Here is a 19,948-nt window from a genome sequence, read left to right on the forward strand (position 1 = left end):
ATATAAATTGTACAAAATGGGCCCAGTACACTACCTTGTGGCACTTCTGAGTTAATGGTAGTATTTCGGAGTTGTGTTGATTTACTCGAGTCATAAATTTCCTATTATTTAGATATGATGTCAGAATTTGATGATAATCGGATGGAAGAAGCATTGAGATTTTTTCAATAAGGCCTTCGTGCCACACTTTGTCAAAAGGTTGTTTGACGTCTAGTAAAACAGCAGAGCAATATTGCTTCGATTCAAAAAATTTATTGATTTGATTGACAATTCTGTAGCATTGTTGGGTGATTTATATTTCTTAACTTCTGTAGGAAAATTAACATTTTCGATGCCAAAATGGATGTATTTGTGTGTGTGGATTTCCACGGTTTCAGGAGCACGGACCAACCCATGAGATTGATTTAAAAAATATTCTATTTCTATTGATGTCGAAACGTGCTGATTAGTTTTTCCAAAAAATGGCAATACTGTTTTTAAGAGAACGGAACGCTCGATTTGAATGATTCCAAAAACATTGCACATGTTGTTGAGTGAAGAACTGATTAAACTTTTGAGAAGGCAGATCCAGCGATCAATGAAAAAAATGCCATTTAGCAACTAAAATGATAATTTGACATATGCACATCAAATTATCTGATATTTTATAGAGATTTTAATAATAAGTGCTAATTTTGTTTACATTTCTATAGTTTCCATGCCAATATTATTAATATTTAGTTTGATCTAGTTTGATCAAAACTTCCAATAAAAATTATAATTTTTAAATTACAGTATCGGAATTGGAACTTAACTTTTCATATAAATATACTCAACAATTTATATAAAAACTAAATAATAAGAGTTATTTTGTTATTTTCATATTGGATTTATTTTTATATCTAATAAACTAATGTAAGTAGTAGTAAATTATAGCAAATTTTTTCTACATTGAAATATAATCAAAACAAAACTATGTGAATGCTGTTTTCGACTTTTTCCAGCACTGGTATTATGGATTTCTGACGAGAAAGTTCATTGGATATAAGCACATAATCTAATTTAAATTAAAATACGTTGATTCGATTTTCTGCAGGTATATGTCGTGCAAAAATTATTTTAATTTTAGGAATTTTTCATTTATTCAATTTACATATTTTAATTTTCGTTAGTTTTTACTAATGCCAGAGCAAAGAATTTTTTTTGTTTTAACATTTCGAAATTAGTCGGATTATGTTAAGCTCTTTGTAATTGTAATAAAAGTTTTTTTGACCACAAAATTGTACCTATTACAAAAATGTTTAAAATATATATAGGCAATACCAAATTTTTGTTACATTTTTTGATATTATACAACTACTCTGGTATAATGTGGTACCATTTACTGTATTTGTTGGTACAATTATAATAGGACATTCCTAAAGTTTGCTTTATTTAATAGGATTTTTATTGTTGAATTTTTTTATGCTTGCATCATATTGTGAATCTATAAAAGCAAATTCTTTTCAGCTAGTATGAATTTTAATTACACACGTTTCATAAAAAAAATTACAATATATATTTTGCTTCAAAGTAATTAAATTTAAAATTTAAATAATATGTCGATTTGAACAATAAAGATAAAGTAGTTGCAAAAGTTTTTGTCGCTATTTAGGTTTGTAATACTTTCGTGGCACGCGATTAATAAGTTTATTCCCAGAAAAGCCTGCTATCTTATCTTACTAGTTGTTTAACGTTTGATAAGTTATTAAAAATGGGAGTTGGCGAATGCGCGATTCTGGATATTTTGTAAAATACTCTTGTACATGACACATCGAATTTGCAATTATACAAAGTTACTTGAAAGTAAACTGATTTGTTTTACAAAAGCTGATTTGATCGAATTGATGTTTTGTTTACCGGAACGCTCTTTGGATTATTAATTAATTAAATCTTTAGATAGATTTTGTCAGTTACGTTATTTGTGGAATATCCATAATTAAAAGACGTATATATTGGTTTATTTATAATACTGCCAAATTTATTATATTATGCAGCAAATTGTATAATTATTCAGTTTTTTTTAAAGCACAGCTCTATACATTTTTTTATTCAAAAATATATTTATTTTTTTATTTCAAATAGATTGTATAATATAATTTCTAATGATTATTCTAATGACTATTCTATTATTATTAATGATTTTTTGACAGTTTTATCTTCAGATGCAAAAAATTGAACCAGTGCTTGTTTGACATCTCCATTTTTAATATTTTCTCCATTTTGTCAATTTTTTTGAAGGACAAAAATACATGATTGTATGTAATCATTTTTTCTCCGGTTGTCATCCAGTTCAGAAAGGGCTCGATTTTAGCAAAGATGTGAACATGATCAACATTTTTCTGACTTCTTCGTATGGCACAAATCTTGAATACTTTTACACCTATCCTATTTCTCAAATATTGTCAGAAATGATTTATTAATCTTAATTAAGCCTTTCTGCGATTTCGTTGTTAGGAAAGGCAATTGTTCCAAAACTCGGAACAGAAAGGTCGCCTACTTCAATTTTTTGTATCATTTTTTGCATGCCCTGAAAGCACTTACAAACACGTAAAAACATTTCAATAAATTTCTACATGCTTTCAGGGAATTTCTTATTTGTAAAAATTACTATAAAATACAGAGACGTAAATGAACTTTGTCAGTCGCCCAGGTTATTTTATCGTTTCACACTTAAGACTAATATGAATCACCTTTATTTTTCACGTCAATATGAATAATTTAAGCTGTAAAAATATAGAGTCGATCAGGCAATAAATAAACTTGCAATAAACATGGCGAATATGATGTCATATTTTTGAACAGAACTTTCCCGTAAACCTAATATTTGTGTATGTCAAGTTTAATTCCTCAATAGTCAAAATTATCTTTCAATTCATTCCCAATAATTAAATTACAATACAACAGCTACTTCGTAATTTCCAGTGCTTTGCTAGTCTGACACGTGGTATTTACCAATGATATTTTCTTTTATAACATATGATAAAAAATGTGTTATGAATTTGTTCAGTTCACAATTTGCATTCCAAAGTTATGCCGTTATTTTTTATAGATAAAGCATTATTGTTTTTTGCTGGCAATATTTGTTCAATTGTTCCAAACAGTTCTTGTCACGTTTATAAAATTCTATATGTTATTCGTCATTGGGAGCTTGTTATTGATTTAAACCGTGTAAAAATTTTAGTTCAGTTATTGACACATATAATTAAATTTAGAAAATTAAAGAAAGATGGACTAGGGCATTTTGCCTTAAGATAATTGCTGGAGCTTTTCCGTACTATAGACAAATATTAGATGCATAAAATTAATTAAACTAAAATTTGAAATCTGAAAAAACTATAACTCAATATTTTTTTGAATATTTGAATAAGTTGTTTATTAAATAACAACAAATTTAATACTTTATGAGCAGTTGAAAAAAACAAATTTCTTACGTATCGAACTTTTAATTTCATGAAAATTTGAAATATATGATTGTAAAGTCCGCTGGTAAAAATGGTTTATTTAGTGTCAATCTTATATGAAACTTTTATATATTTTTGCACATTGTTATCGAACTTTCTGTTATGTAAGAGCCATACATTTTAAATTTTTGAATTAAACTCGAAAGTTTTGCTAGAAAAGTTAAAAGCATTTGTTCAAAATTTCCGAAAATTATCAAAATCATTATGGAATAAAAAAAATTAATAACGAAAAAGGTAATTTTTTGCCAATAAGTGACTGTCTAAGCCTATTTTACATCTTGCTTATAAAACTGCTGAACCTTCCTTTATCAAAAGCTAATCAAGACAAATTTTGTATCGGGACATTTACTGCATCCATCCAATTCGTCAGAAATATTATTTTATTTTTAAATCGATGAAACTTAATAAGAAGAATATCAACGTGGATATATAAATTTCTTTTTGAAAAGTAAAAGCAAATTCAAATAACTTTTTTATGATAAAAATCGAACTTCGCTTAGCTATTAGTACGCTTTATAGTTAGGGGCTCTTCAAGAGGCGAGATGCTAGGCCTAAAAGGTTTTTTTTAATACATATATGTGCTTCATATGAGGATGATGTCAAAACTAAAGTGGCATTTCGTTTACTTTTATTTATGCACATGCCTTCTATTATTTTTGTTTAAAATTTATTTCATTTCAAATATTTTTGATGATCTAGAATAGTTTCTCATTCACGGTTTTAGCACGATAATTTTTTAGTTTCGTTAATATCTAGTGCTTAAATTTTACCTAGGAAAGTTTTTTAAGCTGTTTATAGTACTGTATAATTAGTTATTATTAGTTTTTTTTTAGCATGTAGTATAATTTCAACATAAACGACACTAGCGAATATTATCAACAAGATAGTTCGTTAGAACGATAAATCCTTCGTAGGAAACGTAGGAAAGTTGATGCGTCTTAAGTGATAAAAGTTTAAGAAGTTATGGTTACGATTGACATCTACGAGGACATTGATGACGATAACCATACAAGCCGTCGAAATTGGTACATTACTAAAGATTTTGTCAGGAATATCCACACCGGAACAAAAGTTATGGCATGAAAGTAAAAGTATATTTTTCAATTAAAAATGCCATTTTAATTAACAATTACTCGTCGTCTGATAGGATCTCTGAAACTTCTATCAATAAAAATACATATTTATTTGTAATGCCCATTCACCATGAAGTTTACCATAATGGCATTGAAATAAATATGTGTTTATGTGTTAATTAGACCGTAATTTGACAATGTAAATAAAAACGTAATAACACTTAACGTTCATTATTAATAAAAGTAAATATAGTATAAATATAGAAGCACGTGTAAATACTTCTGCATTTTTAGCAGTGTTACAGCATGAGTTAGATTTGGTGGAAATTTTAAGATTTTGTTTAGTACTACATTAAATATACATGATTTTATTTCAGAAAGTTTTTTGGAAATCTGTGAAAACTTTTAGTTTTATAGAATATGGAGAAATATTGAATGTTTTGTATGTTCTAGGCTCAATCCGTCTAGAAATCAGTTTTATGACTATTTTTCTTGCAAAAGAAATTATTGATATTTCTAGAGAATTTGTTTAAAAGTTAAAATTTCGATATCAATCAATTTATATCTTTTAATCAATCAAATATATTCGCAATTAGTATCAGTGGCTTGATAAAAATAAAGTAATTTTAAAAGAATCTTGTTGCCGCTTTATAAGAATGCAATTTTTATTTATGCATATTTCGTTATTTTTAAGAATATTCTTCGAAAGTATCAAACTATACCGCATTTCTATATGCTGTAGAACTGTGAAGTTCGGTTACTTCTACTACCAATATTTGAACTTATAAAAGTTTATGACGACAGTAAAAGTGGACAAAATCGAGTCAAAGAGGGCAACTGTGCAATATACCAGAAATATAATTTTTACCTGGAAAATATTTAATAATCCCCTCATGTGAGCAAGATAAATAGAAGTAACTTAAATAGCATTCGTAAATCACGTATAGATGGAAAGCTGTTGTATATTTTTCAAAATAACTACTTTTCTGTGCAAAAGTCTTGAGGTAAATTACCGGATATCTTGCGACAAGAATCAGAAAGTGACTGAAAAAATCGTATGTAGCGTTGAAATTCAGAATCTATAAAAATGTGTAAGTGATTTTTAATATCACTGCATACAAATCAAAAGTCCTTATCGGATGTTTATATGTAATAGTTTTTTATTCAATTTTACATGGCATGTACACTTGTATGATGATACAAAGAAAATTGCCAAAGAGATTGCTAACTTTAAGTTATTTTACTAATAATTTATTAGATAGACTGAAAATGTAAATTTTTAGTTCTTTCGGTTATTGCTATAGAACCTAAACGTAGTAATTAAAATATACGCATAGTATCTATGTACTATAATTTATATCATTATTTGATAAATTCATTATCAAAATGGATAATATTTTAGCCATTCTTCCTTAGACACGAGGAACTACATACATACACAAAAATTTATCTACAAAAGTACATTCATTTTTAGAGTGTTAAAATGATCAGAATTTATTCAAATCTTTCAAAATTGACGAACTGTAGAATTTGTAAAAATCCCATGAGAGTGGGATCCACTGTCAGCATTTATTAAAGTTTTTAATAAAAAATTCACTTAACTCGCTAAGTATGAAAAATACATGTTATGATGATCTCGTTTTATAACATCGTGCAAGATTCTTGAAATATAAGTTTTATTATGAGTATTTTTATACCGCCGCATTCATAGTACATGATGTATGAAAGTTTACTAAAATTTTCAAAATATGGCTGATGTAACTCAACTCATCTTTCCAAGTTTTTGCAGAATTTGTGGAGCCTTTATCTGGATTTTAAAACCAATTTAAAAAATTCAAAAGGTTTATATGTTTCCAGTATATTCAATTCCTAATCTTCTTTGTTGCGCAAAGTTTTCTACCTGTTTGTTGTTTACATATTTATAAAGAATGAAAAAGGAAGAAGGGTTTATGCATTCTGTTGGGAATCTTTAAAACTTCTCGTTCAATTGGTATTTAAATTACTAATCCTCTACTCTGTGTGATAAGCGTAAAGCAGTTTGAAAATTTAATAGAGGATAGAAATTCTAGTTGGTCAAAAACAAAGGAAACACAAAACTTTACCAAGAGAATTTTAATTGCTCTGATTATAAAAAAAACTATTTAAGAAAACAATTTATTTTAAATATTTTGCGAAAGTAAAGAAATTTATGACACTTAATATGTAAGTTTATAAAAATCGGCCTCACTCGGGTGTTTAACAATTTATATACCATATTATTTGCCTTGGAACTGGAAATTTTGATAGCACAAGAAAAACATATGAGCTTTTAAATGACAATGATCAAAAAAATGGTCCAAACAACCGTACTATACGAAAATACAAAACGAAATTTATTTTAACTTCATGTTATTATTAGCAATATTGTCAAAAATATAATATATACCTGTGTGAATAGCGTTGAAAAAACTCACTTTCGAACATTTTCGATGATATCTCGAATAAATGATAAGTTTAATTTAAGTAATGTTTAACCAACTTAGGAATGTCGTGTTATATAAAATTATTCATTTTGTCAGAAAAGAATGATTTTATATAAGCTATGATTTGGTACGATTGAAAATTTGTTTATAGTTTATCATCATTTGAATTTTATTTTAACAATAGAAAAAAAAACCCAAAAAAAAACTACATTGAATAGTACTACACAATTAATTGTAAAAAATAAACTAATAATTTTTGCTAAGTTAATAGCATTTTCACACCAGTTATGTTCGAATATGTATTCTGTTATATTAATTTATATTCTGTTTTGAATTGGTATAAACATAGCAATAATTTCTTAACTTCTTAATCTCTTTTTCTTCTAAATAAATTATAAATAACATACAATTCTGAAGATACTATGAAATGGTATTAAATACAATTAATATTAACTTTCTGTACGGTAAGTTATAGTAATCGCGAAAAAATTGAAGAAAATTTTTGCATTACTCTACATTTCAGAGGTTTCTGAACATTTACGTATACCCTTGCAAAAATGGTTGTATGTGTGTGTGTTTTTTTTGTATAGCGAAGGAAATGGCCTTATGCATCCCAGACTGGTCTTTTGTCTGGGTATGTCGGACGCAATACCGCTCTGGTATAATACCGACTAAAACCTCCGCTTTGCCCTTGCCTCTGGTCTCCACGGAAACCGCCGTTAGGCATTACTTCGTGGGGGAAGGATCTAGAATGTTATCATTTTTACCTTATATTTATACTCATCTTTTAAATGAGCGAAGTCCCATTCGTCCTTTCTCTTCCTATAGCACGCAGGCCAATTAGCACATCTCTCGTAAATCTGTCTATGGAGTTCCAAGCAGCTTCAGCTGTCAGCCTCACTTCAACAACAGTATCTGGAGTAAATCTTAGGCTCGATATCTCTTCTACATCATCCGGTGGAGCACTAAATCACGGGCACAGGAAAAACACGTGCTCAGCATCTTCGATTTCGTCCAAACAATATGGGCAATCCGACGAGCTATGCGTGTGTGTATGTGCGCATGTGTAGATACAATTTCCCCACGATATCGGGAGCACGGATCAGCCGATTCGAATGATTCGAAAAACATTCGATTCGTATTGACGGGGAGACGTGCTGATTAGTTTTTGGCAAAGGCTTCCGGATTTACGGAGCAAAAAGCTCAAAAGCAATCAGTTTGTGAGAGAATAGCACTTCCGATTAAAATGATTCAAAAAGCATTGATTTCGTAATGATTGAGTGAATTATTGAATACTTTTTTGCGGAGGCAGGTTCAGCGCTTTTAGATAAACGGAGTTAAAAGTACCCAGAATAGCAGTATTTGATGGAAACGCGCATCCGATTAGTGTTATTCAAAAAGCATATTGCATGTGTCGACCGTGTTCGTTTCTTTTAGATAAACATAGATAAAGGCATAGATAATTTTATTTCTTTTAGATAAACATAGATAAAGGCCGTCGCCCAAATATAAGCACTTATATTATATTAGATTTATAAAATATGTCGATGAAATATTTTAAACAATTGTTAGTATTTATTGATGATTGATTAGTTTTATTTCGCGAATGTTTAATTACAATTTGCCCTAAGCCACAATGCCATGCGACACCAATAGTTATATCTTATATATATAAATATAATAAAAATTATATTTCTGTTAGTAATTACATAATTAAGCTATATTAATTAAGTTTAATTTGAATTTTAATGAATAATCTATATTGAATATATTTTATAGGATAATTGGCCCCACCGCTTTGTGTCAATTGGCAGATCGGCACCTTCCAATGCCTTTGTCTTCGCGGCCTCTGTACTCATTGTCGATGTCCGGGCTCGTTGTCTGTTTCACGGGCTTCCGGAAGAAGGAAGATTTAACGCGACTCATTGGTTTAATACATCACATGGGAGGATCTATAAGGAAGGATATGGTGTCTAAGGTGATATTTGCATTCTCTGCTAAATGTAATAATTTATACAGATTGCAGAATAAAATTGAATGAAAAAGGTGATATTTTCATGAGGACCTTTGAGATTTCTTTTATAATTGTATTTTAAACAGTTTTACCAAGTTACAACCCATTATGGATTATTGTAACCTTTACCCTGATTTTAGGTTTAAATTGATCGGGATATTTCCTCTTGAATCTGTATATAATTTTTGCATGGTACAACTAGCCCCAAAGTTTTGTTATATATATATCTTCTATATATATAAAAATAAGTCGGGTTTTCCTTCCTGACGAAATAACTCCAGAACGCACGAACCGTTTTCGACAATTTTGCATTTGTTGGAAAGGTCTTGGGCTCCGCAAGGTTTATAGCTAAGAAAATTAGTTGTGCATGGCATCGTGCCCTAATGCAAATTGTTGGAACTTCTTGCACCGTAATTAAAAATTCGAGTAATAAAAATCATCAACAATTGTTTTAAATAATTTCAAATAGATTATCTACGTATATATAAAAATAAGTCGGATTTTATTTCCTGACGATATAACTCCAGAACGCACAAACCGATTTCGACAATTTTGCATTTGTTGGAAAGGTCTAAAGTTATACGTTGCCTGTTCACGAGTCGGAAAACCATCCCCTTTGTTTGTGTTAACGTCAGACCAAAAAACAAAAAATGTGGTTTACCAAAGAGCACTTCGTGCTCTAATGCAAATTGCTGGAACTTCACGCATCGTAAATAAAAAATCGAGTAATGACATTAGTGAGAATTATCAGAATTATGCTTGGTTAAGTCAACGAGCAATTCTTGCCGCAAAGAATAATGATGTACACGCACTGAATTTCATCATTCAATCAAAAATTGCTGGCGATTTGGTGACATACCAATGATTCCGACTGGTCTTCCGTTTGACTTCAAACGATTGCAATTTCCAGTTTGCAATAACAAGTCTCAAGGCCAATCGCTTAGTGTTTGCGAGATAAATTTCAAATAGATTATTTAGAAAATCATTGTTTTTCACATGGGCAGTTATACGTTGCCTGTTCACGAGTTGGAAAACCATCCGCTTTGTTTGTGTTAACGCCAGACCAAAAAACAAAAAATGTGGTTTACCAAAAAGCACTTCAATGAAACAGATAATTTGCGGATTCACTTTCATTTACTTAGAGAAGTTCAACTAGAAAATACTTCATTTTTGTAATCAAAATAAATTCGTTACTGTTGTACAATAAAATCAAATTTTTCCTTTTAAAATATAAAACAAACAAAAAATTTCTTCATCTTTCTCACGAAACCATCTGGTGGCGAAACGGAGTTCGTCGGGTTTGCTAGTATATATATATATATATATATATATATAATATATTCCGTTCTTTCTTTAGGTTACACACCTCATAGCCAATTGCACAGGAGGTGAAAAATACCGTTATGCTATGACTTTCCGGGTTCCTGTTGTTTCAGCAAAATGGGTTGAAAGCAGTTGGGAAAAGAGACAAGATGTCACTCACGATGCCAGGAATGAAGCATTCATTGTAAGTTGAATATGTTTTGTATTGCTTTCATTAGCAATTTTGCCCATTGATTGTGATAATTATGTAAAGTGAATTTTAATTAAGGTGAAAAAAGAATTCGCTGAATTAAGAAATACATGCAAGCATATTAATTATTACATATTGGCTAAGGCGATTTTAAACAAGTAATTTTAAACAAGTGGATATTATAAATGTTATTACGAATATGAGTTTAACGAAGAGGATCTTCTTACTGTGTTGTATGAACATATATCGCTATTGAATAGAAAAAATACATGCTTCAACTGAGTAATTTTGCTTTTATATTTTGCATATATCTCTATATGATCTCTAAATTATATCATCAACACATTTCTAACTTTAGATTAAACTTTAATAAACAATAATTTCATTCAATTTGTAAGCAATTTTGTTTATTGTTTTAATATATGTTTCAGTCTGAACACAAACTTAAGCCTTTTCAAGGCTCACGAGTATGTTTCCTCGGTTTTCCAGCTGATGAGCAACAACATATGTCGGAGATTTTAGTTGAGAATGGAGGTGTCCTTGTAGAATTGGAAGATCCTTCATGCACGCATGTGGTAAGTAAAATATTTACAAGTTTATAAATATATTTATATTGCCCTTGGTGAATTTTTGATTTTAAATATAAATATATTATTAAATTCTGCTAGTAGATGAAACCGTGAGAATACATTTTTGTATTTATTTAATTTTATTTCTAATTTGGTTTTTGTAGATATATCTGGTGTCATAATATTGCAATATTTTTCTTCATTTTCACATGTCTTCTGCGCTCTTATTTTATATTCTCACTATAGCACTTAAATAATAATATCTCACAATTAACAACAATTTTCTTACTATTTAACGCATGCTTGGTGTTTTTCTCAACCTTTATATAGTGTAAAACACATTTTGAAAAACTGATGCCTCTTTTTATAACACATTTTTATTTTACTAATCCGGTGTTGTGATGTAGAAAAACTGGAGAACAGTAAGTTTAATGCTTTATTTATTTGAAAAGTGAACAAATTTAATTTATGAAATAACAAAAAGTTTATGGCATGGTGTGAAAAATTAATTTTTCCATGTGCGTTAGTACTTATGCTTCTATCAACATAACATATATAGTATTACATTGAATGCAGAAATAAATTTTAGTTGTAATAATTAATTTGCATTTTACACTAATCTATACAGCGTTCAAATTGCTTAAAAAAATAATTTCAGGTAATGCCTAACGGAGAGATGTTCTCTAGTTCTCGTTCGCGTTTCAACATCACATCACAATCCGCCACCCAAAAATGCCTAAAAACTCCTGATCAATCTTCCTATACCCATTTTCCTAACAAAGTAACTCCAATGGGATCAGGCCGGAGCGATAAAAAATCTCTGTACCTTAATAATATGGAAAGTACACCTGTGCTAAGTCACTGCACGCCACGAAAACGTTTATCATCAAGCGAGTGCCTTCATTTCGATGATTTACAAATTGATGATGACATGAGGAAAAATTGTGCTGATTTTTCAATTATGGAGGAAGAGAAGGAAATTGATACGGAACGAAGTACTAGAAGTGTTATTGTTTCGCCAACAAGAAAAAGACCTCGCGACAGTCCAGAAGCAGAGGAATTAAAAACTTCCAAAATGTCACCACCAAAATTTTATTCTGCTAAAAAACCTAAATTACAATCCAGACCATCATTAAAACGTAGCCTGAGTTTTGTTGCAATGCGAACTCCTTTGGCAAATATGCTGAAAAGTAAGAAGATAACGAAAAAGGTATCTGATGAGGAAGAAAGTGCAATGAATGAATCCAGAGTTGAGGAAATAAATTCTGCAAGCAAAAAAATCCGATTGGAATAAGTTGAAAATGAAGTTAATGAACAAGAAACAGACAGAAACTGTTGTCAGCACATCCGATTCAGTAGCTAAAGATGATACTGACTACCAGAATGAAAGCTGCGACAGTGTCGCTGAATTGAGAAGCATTGGCGGAAATTCTTCATATAAAACGCCCGTTCGAAGGCGTTCGTTGTGTTGCACTCCTGAAGTCTATCAACCCCATCTCCTTCGCCTCAAAATAAAGAAGTGGATCCTTCTTCCCAAATTCCTTTAGATAATGCGGGTGGTGAGGTGACTTTGACTTTGATCATTGATCATAACATGAAGACTTCAACGCCGCATGCCGAGTTGTTCAAACTTGCCGAGGATGTCAAAAGAGCATTAAAATTCTCGGTACTAACACGCACTCACAATAATTTATTGAACAGTTTTACTCAAATTATTTGATAATTTGAGCATTGCTGTTATTATTTTGCTAATTAATAATGCATTCATGAACGATTTTTTCTGATGTTTTATGTTAGTTTTACTATTGCAAACTTATATACATATATGCAAATACACAAGATACACACATATACACACATATACACAGTGTCAATCTGATAGAGCAGCATTCACATTACTTGACTTACAAAAGATTTTTTTTTAAATTAATCATATACGCATTTTTGCATCTTGCGTGCAACAATTACTTGACTTACAAAAGATTTTTTTAAATTAATCATATACGCATTTTTGCATCTTGCGTGCAACAAAAAGTAGATATAATTTTAAATACTAGTTTAATAATCATAAAGATAAATTTTTAGATTCAATATTGACATTTATTTTTATCAAATATATTTAATTATTATAATATTAAATTTTGATTCTTAGATTCAGTTTGCTCAATCAGATTTTGAGTGGTTTGTAGTACTTATGAATGAATCGTTCAAGAGCTTTTGCCTTATCTATCTATTCTGTCTTTCTTTCTTATCATATCATTTATATATTTAAATGAACTGTGTTTGTGGTGACAGTATATGCAGAATCTATTATTTATATTTCATTTTTTATAAAAACACCTGACTAACTCGGGATTATTTTTTTTATAACCAGATATATTTTAGAATTTTAGAAATGTATCTTAAAAAAAATCTAATTTCAAAAAAAGGTTTGGATCTGTATCTCTTTTCCAAAATGTTAAGTCTTACTGGAAGTCATAGTTTTTATAATCATAGTAAAAGAAATATTATAATTCAAAAGTTAAGTATCAATACCAGTTTTTGGTTTTGAATTAGAACTGATAGTATAAATCGGATTAAAAATGAAGTCACGCCACTATTTTCTATAACAATAATAGCAAAAAATATATAATTGCTTACGTTCTACACAAATTTTCATTATATTATATTTTGCCTTAATCAAAATTCAGGATGATAGTGGCTATTTTATCAGATTTAAAGTCTGGTGCATGTCTGGTGTCACTTTATAATTAGAACTATAATGATTATATAAACATTAGATGTAAAATGCAATGTCATTTGTTATTAAAGCCTCGTACTCAGAAATTGTGTTAAAAACGAGGGATAGTGAACTCTAATTAAAGTTTATTAAATTTAATATAATTTCTATGACTTCTGGTTATATTTCTGTCAAGCATTGGTTATTTAACTATATAAAGTGGTGTATTTGAAAAATATTAATTGCAGAAATTTATATATTCTATTCATAATTATATTCTTTTAGGAATTATATTCTAATGTTTTTTATCTCTTGATATTAAAAAGTTTTGTAAATTCTCCTTATCAGCTCCACAAAGTTTATAATTCATTTTAGTTTTGCTATTTTTTTCAGAAATTTTTACTCACGAAATATATTTTAAATCAGACTAATAATTAGCCCTTACATATTTTTGAATTTTTCACGCTAATAATGGTACTGCTTGTATAATTGCTCTAATTTAGTTTGCAGTTAGATATTTTAATAATATTCTTTCCTCAAGTTTTTGTTCTTAAACGATCTTGAGTTAATGTTACTGGTAGTCTCAAATTTTTTGGTTCTGGGGGTATACATTATCGAAGTTACATATATTGTTGCAATTATATATTTACATAAAAAATTATTTTTACCCATAAAAAAAGGTTGTTGATGAAAGTACAACTGGAAGCGCACCCGAAACAGCAACATCAAAGACGCAAATTGTCAAAGCTGAATGGTTCTGGAAATCAGTTCAAAATGAGGAGCAAGCCGATGAAAGGGAATACTTATTCGAAAATGTAAGAAACACGGAAAGTTATTTTTTTTATATAATATATAAAAAAATCAATAATGATTTTTTAATCATTTTATAAATATTTTGAACATCATTAAATATATTTTTAATGTTATTTATTTCAAGCTTTAACGGAAATTTTTAATGATTATATTAATATTGTGATGTTTATTTTTTGTGCAAATTGTTAATCAATTTTATTTTTTTCTGAATTTTGATTTTTTCGAAAATATATCACCTGGTGAAATAAAATATTATATATATTTTTATTATTGTTTAGTATTTGGAAAGTCTGCTGTCTACACCAGCTCGAACTGCTACTCCAGCCAATGTACCAGGAATTTCTACACCTGCCAGTGGTCCATCTTCAACACGCCAGAGAAAAAGACGTCGGTTACACGAGACACTATCAGCCCTTGCCCAAACTGATACTACGCTCAAGAGGAGATCCTCTGTTAGTGATGCAGGATTACTTAGTGTTTCAGGGAGTTTCTGGATTGTACAGTTAGTCCAGATAAACAGTTATTAGATGGTAATTAACTTGCAATAAAAAAAACTTTTTATTTCTTGAAATAAATTAATAACATAATTTTATTTTTGAATTCAATTTAAAAACACATATAATTTTATTTAAACTTGTAGAGGGAGAAGGAATAGAAATAAATCGCAAAAACTTGAGTCCAAGGCAGCAAGTTTTTCTGGAATTAGTTCAAACTGAATCTAATTATGTCAGCATTCTTCATACAATTATGACGGTATGTAATTATACAATAGGTAGTTTAGTTATATTGTAAATATATCTTATAATTATTAAAATCTTAAAATTCTCTCCTTATTTATTTGTGATGGAAAATCTATGGTATGGTATGGAAAATTAAAAAAAAAATGGCATGAATGAGAAAAGTAATAAAAAGTGGTAAATGGCATTGTGACTGTACCCATTGGCACTTATAAATATCTAAAAGCTTTTTTTTCCTTTAATTTGCATCGAACTTGCAAATTTTTAGTTTACTCTATTTTTTCAAACTTTGGAAAATATGAGAGCTTTTTACGGATGATAACCAATAAAATTATTGCAGAATAAACAAATGCTCTGAGATATCTTGCAAATATATCATTTTTAAAAATTTATTACAATTTTTTTAATTCACTATTATATGTCTGCAAGATTTTAGCATACTCATTAAGTAAATACTTTTTAATTGATATTAGATATGTGCGACATATACATTTAATATTTTTATATACTGTATTTTTTATATTTTTGAGCAATTTTAAACTAACTAAAACTTGAAATGATTTTATGTCTAATATCACTTGTGAAATTTGATTTTAAATGATAATATATGTGCAAATGATATTAATAATTTGCAATTATTCTAGATGTTCAAAAGTCCTCTTGAAGAAATGCTTGAGACCAGCCCAAATGAAGCGATATTAAATGCAACTGAATTGAAAATTATTTTTGGAAATCTTCCGCCAATTTATGACTTACACCGTAAAATGCTGGAAGAATTACGATGGGCTTCGTCTCATTGGGCAGAAGATACAAGTATAGGCAATATAATATTAAAACATGCACCAGATCTTGTAAAAGCATATCCTCCATTCGTCAATTTCTTTGAAAACATGAAGGAGATGCTGGTGCAATGTGATCAATCCAAAACCAGGTAAGATATAATACAAACTAAACACATTTCAGTTATACTAAATTAATATTCTATGAAATAATGTGAATAGTTTAACAAATTATGTAGTGTTTAAGATTTGTATGTAGTTATTATTACATTTGGCACCAAAATATTCTTCTAGAATATTGATTAAAACTCAGTTTTTATTTTTTTTATGATGCTTAATATACTTATCAATAAATTAATATATTGATTATAACCAATTAATTTTCAGATTTCATGCATTTTTAAAAATTTGTCAAACAAGGCCAGAATGTGGTAGACAATCTCTACAAGAATTAATGATAAGGCCTGTACAGAGATTACCCAGTATTAGTCTTTTATTAAATGGTATTTATAAATTTTATAAAATTTGGAATTTATTTGGAATATATCTATGTACTATATAATCTTTACATATTTATATTATACAAAAATATTACATATTTTTATTTTTCAGACATTTTAAAACATACTCCAAAGAGTAATTTGGATTATAATGCCTTAGAGAAGGCTCTTGAAAGTATAAAAGAAGTTATGACATACATCAATGAAGATAAAAGAAAAACTGAAGCACAAATGGTTATGTTTGATATTTTTAATGACATCGATAATTGCCCAGTAAGTTTTTAATGATATTATTATCTTTTGCTATAAAAATATTTTTTAGTAATTAAACCCAGTGCACACGACGCCAGATTTTCTGATTAGTGCATGCCGGACAGTTTGTTACCTAGCAACGATATGATAAATCATAATTCACGATCTTGCTAGGCAGATTTCATGTTTAAGCTCTCTATTCACAACGGCAGTATCCTTATCATAATTTCTTTCTATAACCGTTGCCTAGTAACGTCGGAAACTGATTTTTCAACAACTTCTGTCCTCAAAAATTCCTGCCGAATTTTATGAATAAAATAGGTGAAAATCTGGTGCAAAATTCTTGCTCATCTTACCAGAAAACTTGACAGAAATTCTGTTACAAGAAATACTAGCATTGTTGCAACGGGCTTTAGTTTAGTTTTTTATGGCAAAACTATTTTATAAAATATTTTGTCTATGCCGAAAATAATGCTCAATAATCATTTATGTTAATTATGAAATATTAAATTTTATATTTGTATTTTAGCCACATTTAGTATCATCACATAGAAGCTTTATCTCACGTTGTGAAGTAATGGAACTAAGTGATGGTTTAAGTGGTCGAGGTGATCATCTGGTTTTATATTTATTCTCTGATATTTTAGAAGTTTGTAAGAAACGATCCAAAGCTTTTAATAGCCTTAAAAGTCCAAATGCAATAGGTATGAGGATATCAATATACAGTTGATAAGTTACAATACATATGTTAATCAATGTGTTTGATACAGGTAGTACGCATTCCACAAAATTAGGAGCAGGTAAACCTTATAAACATGTGAAGTTAATGCCTCTAAGTCATGTTAAAAGAGTTATAGACATTCATGAAACAGAAGGTAAAGTAATTAACATTTTGTTTGATCAATATTCAAACATTATCACTAATAAGTTGTTCTATTATTTCTATTAGATTGTCATGCAGTATTTGCTTTAACTTGTCGCAGCAATCAGGAACTCAAAGAAAAGTTATATTCGTTTACAATTACTGAAGAAGATGTTGATAAAACCACTTTTCTACGCAGCCTCTGCAGGCAGATGGCGAACACAGTTTGCAAAGCTGATGCTGTAAGTGATATTTTAATTTCTGATTGTGCATAAGTGTACTCTTATAATTTTGTACATCTTTTTTTTGTTTGTATTTTTTTTGCCTAAGTATAAGTAGTGACAATTTATGAAGAATTTAATTTTAAAAAATGTTTATCAATTTGAAGGTAAAATATTAAGGGCTGTAGTATGCACTGATTTTAATAATATAATTATCTCCCAATTTGTAGTTAATAAATGTATATTTTGTATTATAGGATCGTTTTATGGCAAGTTTAAATTCTAAACAACTAGAAATTGATACAAGTGATGTTTCACTCGGCACTCTTTCAAAAGCTTTCAAATTTGCATCACGAACAAGGATGAAAGTAAGTAACAATATTGGTAGCATTATTGCGGTATGATCAACATTTTGTAACTAATTATTTGCAGCATGTAAAGAAACAAATTGAAGAATGTCTTAATAGAATTGAATAATGGTGCATGTTTGTTTGTATGTGTTGCATGAAAATCGGCTGCAAAGGTGCTTGAAATTATAAAGCTCAATAAATTTTATTGCACTTATTTATTTAAAAATATTATTTTCAGGTTGGAAGAGCATTTTCATTTAATAAAACACCATCAAAATTCAAGCGTGCAGTTTCAACTATGATGTCGCCTTTTGGAAGTACAAATAATTTAACTCCGTCCTCTCAATTAGCTCAGATGCGGCTTGCCAGTTGCAACAATATTAATGTTAGTATAGTTCATAATAAATAAGCTTTAGTTTTCCAGACTTAGATAAAATTAAAAATAAATATTATAGGAATTAGGTGGTGCACCAAATAATGTAAACAATGAAATGTTGGTGGCTCCAATGTCTGTACAACCAACACGAAAAACTAAGTGTTCTTCATTAAGTATAGCTGCTCTTCGTAGATTATAAAATTTCAAAAAACACCACTCCATTGATTGTGATACAAGAATTAGGATGAAACATTTGCTTTTGATAATGTTATCTTTGCCATAATTTATCATTAAGTTTACAAATGACTTTCAATTATACATTTTCATTTATACATTTATTGATAAGGACCTTATATGCCATGAGCACAAACTGATGTTCACCATATAAGATTAAAAAGGAGGAGTCTATGTAAATAATAATACTATTTTATTAATAATCATATTTATATTAAATAAGTTATAATTATTGACAAAATTATCTAAAATATATTTTATATGAAAATTTTTATGATATTTACGAGGATTAAACTACTATAGTTTAGTATATAGAATCATTCTAATATACTTCAATATTCAATGAAATTTCGTTTTATTGCTGATTTATAGTTATGTTTGTTTTAAATAAGCTATAAATAATAGAGATTTCTCTTTCCTCAGCCTTGCAGCCTCTTAATAAAATTTATATCGATTACTCAAATATATACAAAGCTAGATAAAAATTGTAAGGTTGTGCTTCTACTATTTATATAGTCAGCAAGCTTTTTACAGTCTCATTATACACTTTTCTTAACTAATATTGAGAAAGAGCATTCATCACATCCAATACACAAATCTTCATTCATTGAAGCAATTTCATCAATAACATAAGTGCCACCGCATCGACATGGATAATAGTATATTTCACTCTCATCATCATAGCTCAATTCATCACGGGTCAAAGTTGCATATAAAATAATTTTACTTTGTTCAGAAAATAATTCAGCATCGTATTTTTTTCTGGAAACTGGATCTCCTAAAATTTTCCAGGCCTTCGTAACAGAAAGATATGTATCCGTTTGGCTGGATGAGCACTTGTCTGGGTGACATTTTAAAATCAAATTTTGATATGCTTTTCTGATTTCAGCCGACGAAGCATCATTTTGGCAGCCTAAAATATCGTACAAATTCTTTTCTTCTTTCACCTGCATGTTACCGTGCCCATCATAACCTACAAATTTGCGATTAGC

The 19,948-nt window shown here is 29.1% G+C and overlaps 1 protein-coding gene across 1 annotated transcript in view; it reads left to right on the forward strand.

Moving 5' to 3' along the window:
- LOC113371478 (protein ECT2-like) overlaps positions 1 to 19,948 on the forward strand; it is a 365,352-nt gene that overhangs the window by 29,668 nt on the left and 315,736 nt on the right. The window lies entirely within an intron of this gene.

Source organism: Ctenocephalides felis, unplaced genomic scaffold, assembly GCF_003426905.1.
Source record: "Ctenocephalides felis isolate EL2017-DRISC unplaced genomic scaffold, ASM342690v1 CF-g0.4_SCAFFOLD_01492, whole genome shotgun sequence".
Classification (NCBI taxonomy): Eukaryota; Metazoa; Arthropoda; class Insecta; order Siphonaptera; family Pulicidae; genus Ctenocephalides; species Ctenocephalides felis.